Below are 10207 nucleotides of genomic sequence, written 5' to 3' on the forward strand. Positions count from 1 at the left end.
GGAGAAAAATGCAAAAGTACAATGCAACTTTTCCTTGCCGATATCTCTCTTTTGCAAAGAGATAGGCATTGGAAAATGCAGGGCTATAACGTGTAGATGAAGCACTAACAGGAGGCTTTAAAATTTTCATTCTAGTGTCTTTCGTTTGGGAGAAAAATGCAAAGGTACAATACAGCATTTCCTTGCCGATATCTCTCTTTTGCAAAGAGATAGGCATTGGAAAATTCAGGGCTATTACGTGTAGATGAAGCACTAACAGGAGGCTTTAAAATTTTCATTCTAGTGTCCTTCGTTTGGGAGAAAAATGCAAAGGTACAATACAGCTTTTCCTTGCCGATATCTCTCTTTTGCAAAGAGATAGGCATCGGAAAATTCAGGGCTATAACGTGTAGATGAAGCACTAACAGGAGGCTTTAAAATTTTCATTCTAGTGTCTTTCGTTTGGGAGAAAAATGCAAAGGTACAATACAGCTTTTCCTTGTCGATATCTCTCTTTTGCAAAGAGCTAGGCATTGGAAAATTCAGGGCTATAACGTGTAGATGAAGCACTAACAGTAGGATTTAAAATTTTCATTCTAGTGTCTTTCGTTTGGGAGAAAAATGCAAAGGTACAATACAGCTTTTCCTTGCCGATATCTCTCTTTTGCAAAGAGATAGGCATTGGAAAATTCAGGGCTATAACGTGTAGATGAAGCACTAACAGGAGGCTTTAAAATTTTCATTCTAGTGTCTTTCGTTTGGGAGAAAAATGCAAAGGCACAATACAGTTTTTCCTTGCCGATATCTCTCTTTTGCAAAGAGATAGGCATTGGAAAATTCAGGGCTATAACGTGTAGATGAAGCACTAATAGGAGGCTTTAACATTTTCATTCTAGTGTCCTTCGTTTGGGAGAAAAATGCAAAGGTACAATACAGCTTTTCCTTGCCGATATCTCTCTTTTGCAAAGAGATAGGCATTGGAAAATTCAGGGCTATAACGTGTAGATGAAGCACTAACAGGAGGCTTTAAAATTTTCATTCTAGTGTCTTTCGTTTGGGAGAAAAATGCAAAGGTACAATACAGCTTTTCCTTGCCGATATCTCTCTTTTGCAAAGAGCTAGGCATTGGAAAATTCAGGGCTATAACGTGTAGATGAAGCACTAACAGTAGGCTTTAACATTTTCATTCTAGTGTCTTTCGTTTGGGAGAAAAATGCAAAGGCACAATACAGCTTTTCCTTGCCGATATCTCTCTTTTGCAAAGAGATAGGCATTGGAAAATTCAGGGCTATAACGTGTAGATGAAGCACTAACAGGAGGCTTTAAAATTTTCATTCTAGTGTCTTTCGTTTGGGAGAAAAATGCAAAAGTACAATGCAGCTTTTCCTTGCCGATATCTCTCTTTTGCAAAGAGATAGGCATTGGAAAATGCAGGGCTATAACGTGTAGATGAAGCACTAACAGGAGGCTTTAAAATTATCATTCTAGTGTCTTTCGTTTGGGAGAAAAATGCAAAAGTACAATACACTTTTCCTTGCCGATATCTCTCTTTTGCAAAGAGATAGGCATTGGAAAATTCAGGGCTATAACGTGTAGATGAAGCACTAATAGGAGGCTTTAACATTTTCATTCTAGTATCCTTCGTTTGGGAGAAAAATGCAAAGGTACAATACATCTTTTCCTTGCCGATATCTCTCTTTTGAAAAGAGATAGGCATTGGAAAATTCAGGGCTATAACGTGTAGATGAAGCACTAACAGGAGGCTTTAAAATTTTCATTCTAGTGTCTTTCGTTTGGGAGAAAAATGCAAAGGTACAATACAGCTTTTCCTTGCCGATATCTCTCTTTTGCAAAGAGCTAGGCATTGGAAAATTCAGGGCTATAACGTGTAGATGAAGCACTAACAGTAGGCTTTAAAATTTTCATTCTAGTGTCTTTCGTTTGGGAGAAAAATGCAAAGGTACAATACAGCTTTTCCTTGCCGATATCTCTCTTTTGCAAAGAGCTAGGCATTGGAAAATTCAGGGCTATAACGTGCAGATGAAGCACTAACAGTAGGATTTAAAATTTTCATTCTAGTATCTTTCGTTTGGGAGAAAAATGCAAAGGTACAATACAGCTTTTCCTTGCCGATATCTCTCTTTTGCAAAGAGATAGGCATTGGAAAATTCAGGGCTATAACGTGTAGATGAAGCACTAACAGGAGGCTTTAAAATTTTCATTTTAGTGTCTTTCGTTTGGGAGAAAAATGCAAAGGTACAATACAGTTTTTCCTTGCCGATATCTCTCTTTTGCAAAGAGATAGGCATTGGAAAATTCAGGGCTATAACGTGTAGATGAAGCACTAATAGGAGGCTTTAAAATTTTCATTCTAGTGTCCTTCGTTTGGGAGAAAAATGCAAAGGTACAATACAGCTTTTCCTTGCTGATATCTCTCTTTTGCAAAGAGATAGGCATTGGAAAATTCAGGGCTATAACGTGTAGATGAAGCACTAACAGGAGGCTTTAAAATTTTCATTCTAGTGTCTTTCGTTTGGGAGAAAAATGCAAAGGTACAATACAGTTTTTCCTTGCCGATATCTCTCTTTTGCAAAGAGCTAGGCATTGGAAAATTCAGGGCTATAACGTGTAGATGAAGCACTAACAGTAGGCTTTAACATTTTCATTCTAGTGTCTTTCGTTTGGGAGAAAAATGCAAAGGTACAATACAGCTTTTCCTTGCCGATATCTCTCTTTTGCAAAGAGATAGGCATTGGAAAATTCAGGGCTATAACGTGTAGATGAAGCACTAACAGTAGGCTTTAACATTTTCATTCTAGTGTCTTTCGTTTGGGAGAAAAATGCAAAGGTACAATACAGCATTTCCTTGCCGATATCTCTCTTTTGCAAAGAGCTAGGCATTGGAAAATTCAGGGCTATAACGTGTAGATGAAGCACTAACAGTAGGCTTTAAAATTTTCATTCTAGTGTCTTTCGTTTGGGAGAAAAATGCAAAGGTATAATACAGCTTTTCCTTGCCGATATCTCTCTTTTGCAAAGAGCTAGGCATTGGAAAATTCAGGGCTATAACGTGTAGATGAAGCACTAACAGGAGGCTTTAAATTTTTCATTCTAGTGTCCTTCGTTTGGGAGAAAAATGCAAAGGTACAATACAGCTTTTCCTTGCCGATATCTCTCTTTTGCAAAGAGATAGGCATTGGAAAATTCAGGGCTATAACGTATAGATGAAGCACTAACAGGAGGCTTTAAATTTTTCATTCTAGTGTCTTTCGTTTGGGAGAAAAATGCAAAAGTACAATGCAGCTTTTCCTTGCCGATATCTCTCTTTTGCAAAGAGATAGGCATTGGAAAATGCAGGGCTATAACGTGTAGATGAAGCACTAACAGGAGGCTTTAAAATTTTCATTCTAGTGTCTTTCGTTTGGGAGAAAAATGCAAAGGTACAATGCAGCTTTTCCTTGCCGATATCTCTCTTTTGCAAAGAGATAGGCATTGGAAAATTCAGGGCTATAACGTGTAGATGAAGCACTAACAGGAGGCTTTAACATTTTCATTCTAGTGTACTTCGTTTGGGAGAAAAATGCAAAGGTACAATACAGCTTTTCCTTGCCGATATCTCTCTTTTGCAAAGAGATAGGCATTGGAAAATTCAGGGCTATAACGTGTAGATGAAGCACTAATAGGAGGTTTTAAAATTTTCATTCTAGTGTCCTTCGTTTGGGAGAAAAATGCAAAGGTACAATACAGCTTTTCCTTGCCGATATCTCTCTTTTGCAAAGAGATAGGCATTGGAAAATTCAGGGCTATAACGTGTAGATGAAGCACTAACAGGAGGCTTTAAAATTTTCATTCTAGTGTCTTTCGTTTGGGAGAAAAATGCAAAGGTACTATACAGCTTTTCCTTGCCGATATCTCTCTTTTGCAAAGAGATAGGCATTGGAAAATTCAGGGCTATAACGTGTATATGAAGCACTAACAGGAGGCTTTAAAATTTTCATTCTAGTGTCTTTCGTTTGGGAGAAAAATGCAAAGGTACAATACAGCTTTTCCTTGCCGATATCTCTCTTTTGCAAAGAGATAGGCATTGGAAAATTCAGGGCTATAACGTGTAGATGAAGCACTAACAGTAGACTTTAAAATTTTCATTCTAGTGTCTTTCGTTTGGGAGAAAAATGCAAAGGTACAATACAGCTTTTCCTTGCCAATATCTCTCTTTTGCAAAGAGCTAGGCATTGGAAAATTCAGGGCTATAACGTGTAGATGAAGCACTAACAGGAGGATTTAAAATTTTCATTCTAGTGTCTTTCGTTCGGGAGAAAAATGCAAAGGTACAATACAGTTTTTCCTTGCCGATATCTCTCTTTTGCAAAGAGATAGGCATTGGAAAATTCAGGGCTATAACGTGTAGATGAAGCACTAACAGGAGGCTTTAAAATTTTCATTCTAGTGTCCTTCGTTTGGGAGAAAAATGCAAAGGTACAATACAGCTTTTCCTTGCCAATATCTCTCTTTTGCAAAGAGCTAGGCATTGGAAAATTCAGGGCTATAACGTGTAGATGAAGCACTAAAAGGAGGCTTTAAAATTTTCATTCTAGTGTCTTTCGTTTGGGAGAAAAATGTAAAAGTACAATGCAGCTTTTCCTTGCCGATATCTCTCTTTTGCAAAGAGATAGGCATTGGAAAATTCAGGGCTATAACGTGTAGATGAAGCACTAACAGGAGGCTTTAAAATTTTCATTCTAGTGTCCTTCGTTTGGGAGAAAAATGCAAAGGTACAATACAGCTTTTCCTTGCCGATATCTCTCTTTTGCAAAGAGATAGGCATTGGAAAATTCAGGGCTATAACGTGTAGATGAAGCACTAACAGGAGGCTTTAAAATTTTCATTCTAGTGTCTTTCGTTTGGGAGAAAAATGCAAAGGTACAATACAGCTTTTCCTTGCCGATATCTCTCTTTTGCAAAGAGCTAGGCATTGGAAAATTCAGGGCTATAACGTGTAGATGAAGCACTAACAGTAGACTTTAAAATTTTCATTCTAGTGTCTTTCGTTTGGGAGAAAAATACAGCTTTTCCTTGCCAATATCTCTCTTTTGTAAAGAGCTAGGCATTGGAAAATTCAGGGCTATAACGTGTAGATGAAGCACTAACAGGAGGCTTTAAAATTTTCATTCTAGTGTCTTTCGTTTGGGAGAAAAATGCAAAGGTACAATACAGTTTTTCCTTGCCGATATCTCTCTTTTGCAAAGAGATAGGCATTGGAAAATTCAGGGCTATAACGTGTAGATGAAGCACTAACAGGAGGCTTTAAAATTTTCATTCTAGTGTCTTTCGTTTGGGAGAAAAATGCAAAGGTACAATACAGCTTTTCCTTGCCGATATCTCTCTTTTGCAAAGAGATAGGCATTTGAAAATTCAGGGCTATAACGTGTAGATGAAGCACTAACAGGAGGCTTTAAAATTTTCATTCTAGTGTCCTTCGTTTGGGAGAAAAATGCAAAGGTACAATACAGCTTTTCCTTGCCGATATCTCTCTTTTGCAAAGAGATAGGCATTGGAAAATTCAGGGCTATAACGTGTAGATGAAGCACTAATAGGAGGCTTTAAAATTTTCATTCTAGTGTCCTTCGTTTGGGAGAAACATGCAAAGGTACAATACAGCTTTTCCTTGCCGATATCTCTCTTTTGCAAAGAGATAGGCATTGGAAAATTCAGGGCTATAACGTGTAGATGAAGCACTAACAGGAGGCTTTAAAATTTTCATTCTAGTGTCTTTCGTTTGGGAGAAAAATGCAAAGGTACAATACAGCTTTTCCTTGCCGATATCTCTCTTTTGCAAAGAGATAGGCATTGGAAAATTCAGGGCTATAACGTGTAGATGAAGCACTAATAGGAGGCTTTAAAATTTTCATTCTAGTGTCTTTCGTTTGGGAGAAAAATGCAAAAGTACAATGCTGCTTTTCCTTGCCGATATCTCTCTTTTGCAAAGAGATAGGCATTGGAAAATTCAGGGCTATAACGTGTAGATGAAGCACTAACAGGAGGCTTTAAAATTTTCATTCTAGTGTCCTTCGTTTGGGAGAAAAATGCAAAGGTACATTACAGCTTTTCCTTGCCAATATCTCTCTTTTGCAAAGAGCTAGGCATTGGAAAATTCAGGGCTATAACGTGTAGATGAAGCACTAACAGGAGGCTTTAAAATTTTCATTCTAGTGTCCTTCGTTTGGGAGAAAAATGCAAAGGTACAATACAGCTTTTCCTTGCCGATATCTCTCTTTTGCAAAGAGATAGGCATTGGAAAATTCAGGGCTATAACGTGTAGATGAAGCACTAACAGGAGGCTTTAAAATTTTCATTCTAGTGTCTTTCGTTTGGGAGAAAAATGCAAAGGTACAATACAGCTTTTCCTTGCCGATATCTCTCTTTTGCAAAGAGCTAGGCATTGGAAAATTCAGGGCTATAACGTGTAGATGAAGCACTAACAGTAGACTTTAAAATTTTCATTCTAGTGTCTTTCGTTTGGGAGAAAAATGCAAAGGTACAATACAGCTTTTCCTTGCCAATATCTCTCTTTTGCAAAGAGCTAGGCATTGGAAAATTCAGGGCTATAACGTGTAGATGAAGCACTAACAGGAGGCTTTAAAATTTTCATTCTAGTGTCTTTCGTTTGGGAGAAAAATGCAAAGGTACAATACAGTTTTTCCTTGCCGATATCTCTCTTTTGCAAAGAGATAGGCATTGGAAAATTCAGGGCTATAACGTGTAGATGAAGCACTAACAGGAGGCTTTAAAATTTTCATTCTAGTGTCTTTCGTTTGGGAGAAAAATGCAAAGGTACAATACAGCTTTTCCTTGCCGATATCTCTCTTTTGCAAAGAGATAGGCATTTGAAAATTCAGGGCTATAACGTGTAGATGAAGCACTAACAGGAGGCTTTAAAATTTTCATTCTAGTGTCCTTCGTTTGGGAGAAAAATGCAAAGGTACAATACAGCTTTTCCTTGCCGATATCTCTCTTTTGCAAAGAGATAGGCATTGGAAAATTCAGGGCTATAACGTGTAGATGAAGCACTAATAGGAGGCTTTAAAATTTTCATTCTAGTGTCCTTCGTTTGGGAGAAACATGCAAAGGTACAATACAGCTTTTCCTTGCCGATATCTCTCTTTTGCAAAGAGATAGGCATTGGAAAATTCAGGGCTATAACGTGTAGATGAAGCACTAACAGGAGGCTTTAAAATTTTCATTCTAGTGTCTTTCGTTTGGGAGAAAAATGCAAAGGTACAATACAGCTTTTCCTTGCCGATATCTCTCTTTTGCAAAGAGCTAGGCATTGGAAAATTCAGGGCTATAACGTGTAGATGAAGCACTAATAGGAGGCTTTAAAATTTTCATTCTAGTGTCTTTCGTTTGGGAGAAAAATGCAAAAGTACAATGCTGCTTTTCCTTGCCGATATCTCTCTTTTGCAAAGAGATAGGCATTGGAAAATTCAGGGCTATAACGTGTAGATGAAGCACTAACAGGAGGCTTTAAAATTTTCATTCTAGTGTCCTTCGTTTGGGAGAAAAATGCAAAGGTACATTACAGCTTTTCCTTGCCAATATCTCTCTTTTGCAAAGAGCTAGGCATTGGAAAATTCAGGGCTATAACGTGTAGATGAAGCACTAACAGGAGGCTTTAAAATTTTCATTCTAGTGTCTTTCGTTTGGGAGAAAAATGCAAAGGTACAATACAGCATTTCCTTGCCGATATCTCTCTTTTGCAAAGAGATAGGCATTGGAAAATTCAGGGCTATTACGTGTAGATGAAGCACTAAAAGGAGGCTTTAAAATTTTCATTCTAGTGTCTTTCGTTTGGGAGAAAAATGTAAAAGTACAATGCCGCTTTTCCTTGCCATTATCTCTCTTTTGCAAAGAGATAGGCATTGGAAAATTCAGGGCTATAACGTGTAGATGAAGCACTAACAGGAGGCTTTAAAATTTTCATTCTAGTGTCTTTCGTTTGGGAGAAAAATGTAAAAGTACAATGCAGCTTTTCCTTGCCGATATCTCTCTTTTGCAAAGAGATAGGCATGAGAAAATTCAGGGCTATAAAGTGTATATGAAGCACTAACAGGAGGCTTTAAAATTTTCATTCTAGTGTCTTTCGTTTGGGAGAAAAATGCAAAGGTACAATACAGCTTTTCCTTGCTGATATCTCTCTTTTGCTAAGAGATAGGCATTGGAAAATTCAGGGCTATAACGTGTAGATGAAGCACTAACAGGAGGCTTTAAAATTTTCATTCTAGTGTCCTTCGTTTGGGAGAAAAATGCAAAGGTACAATACAGCTTTTCCTTGCCGATATCTCTCTTTTGCAAAGAGATAGGCATTGGAAAATTCAGGGCTATAACGTGTAGATGAAGCACTAATAGGAGGCTTTAAAATTTTCATTCTAGTGTCCTTCGTTTGGGAGAAAAATGCAAAGGTACAATACAGCTTTTCCTTGCCGATATCTCTCTTTTGCAAAGAGATAGGCATTGGAAAATTCAGGGCTATAACGTGTAGATGAAGCACTAACAGGAGGCTTTAAAATTTTCATTCTAGTGTCTTTCGTTTGGGAGAAAAATGCAAAGGTACAATACAGCTTTTCCTTGCCGATATCTCTCTTTTGCAAAGAGCTAGGCATTGGAAAATTCAGGGCTATAACGTGTAGATGAAGCACTAACAGGAGGCTTTAAAATTTTCATTCTAGTGTCTTTCGTTTGGGAGAAAAATGCAAAGGTACAATACAGTTTTTCCTTGCCGATATCTCTCTTTTACAAAGAGATAGGCATTGGAAAATTCAGGGCTATAACGTGTAGATGAAGCACTAACAGGAGGCTTTAAAATTTTCATTCTAGTGTCCTTCGTTTGGGAGAAAAATGCAAAGGTACAATACAGCATTTCCTTGCCGATATCTCTCTTTTGCAAAGAGATAGGCATTGGAAAATTCAGGGCTATTACGTGTAGATGAAGCACTAAAAGGAGGCTTTAAAATTTTCATTCTAGTGTCTTTCGTTTGGGAGAAAAATGTAAAAGTACAATGCAGCTTTTCCTTGCCGATATCTCTCTTTTGCAAAGAGATAGGCATTGGAAAATTCAGGGCTATAACGTGTAGATGAAGCACTAACAGGAGGCTTTAAAATTTTCATTCTAGTGTCTTTCGTTTGGGAGAAAAATGTAAAAGTACAATGCAGCTTTTCCTTGCCGATATCTCTCTTTTGCAAAGAGATAGGCATTGGAAAATTCAGGGCTATAACGTGTATATGAAGCACTAACAGGAGGCTTTAAAATTTTCATTCTAGTGTCTTTCGTTTGGGAGAAAAATGCAAAGGTACAATACAGCTTTTCCTTGCCGATATCTCTCTTTTGTTAAGAGATAGGCATTGGAAAATTCAGGGCTATAACGTGTAGATGAAGCACTAAAAGGAGGCTTTAAAATTTTCATTCTAGTGTCCTTCGTTTGGGAGAAAAATGCAAAGGTACAATACAGCTTTTCCTTGCCGATATCTCTCTTTTGCAAAGAGATAGGCATTGGAAAATTCAGGGCTATAACGTGTAGATGAAGCACTAACAGGAGGCTTTAAAATTTTCATTCTAGTGTCTTTCGTTTGGGAGAAAAATGCAAAGGTACAATACAGCATTTCCTTGCCGATATCTCTCTTTTGCAAAGAGATAGGCATTGGAAAATTCAGGGGTATTACGTGTAGATGAAGCACTAAAAGGAGGCTTTAAAATTTTCATTCTAGTGTCTTTCGTTTGGGAGAAAAATGTAAAAGTACAATGCAGCTTTTCCTTGCCGATATCTCTCTTTTGCAAAGAGATAGGCATTGGAAAATTCAGGGCTATAACGTGTATATGAAGCACTAACAGGAGGCTTTAAAATTTTCATTCTAGTGTCTTTCGTTTGGGAGAAAAATGCAAAGGTACAATACAGCTTTTCCTTGCCGATATCTCTCTTTTGCAAAGAGATAGGCATTGGAAAATTCAGGGCTATAACGTGTAGATGAAGCACTAACAGGAGGCTTTAAAATTTTCATTCTAGTGTCTTTCGTTTGGGAGAAAAATGCAAAGGTACAATACAGCTTTTCCTTGCCGATATCTCTCTTTTGCTAAGAGATAGGCATTGGAAAATTCAGGGCTATAACGTGTAGATGAAGCACTAAAAGGAGGCTTTAAAATTTTCATTCTAGTGTCCTTCGTTTGGGAGAAAAA

The sequence above is a fragment of the Pseudophryne corroboree genome, unplaced genomic scaffold (assembly GCF_028390025.1).
Source record: "Pseudophryne corroboree isolate aPseCor3 unplaced genomic scaffold, aPseCor3.hap2 scaffold_2984, whole genome shotgun sequence".
Lineage (NCBI taxonomy): Eukaryota > Metazoa > Chordata > Amphibia > Anura > Myobatrachidae > Pseudophryne > Pseudophryne corroboree.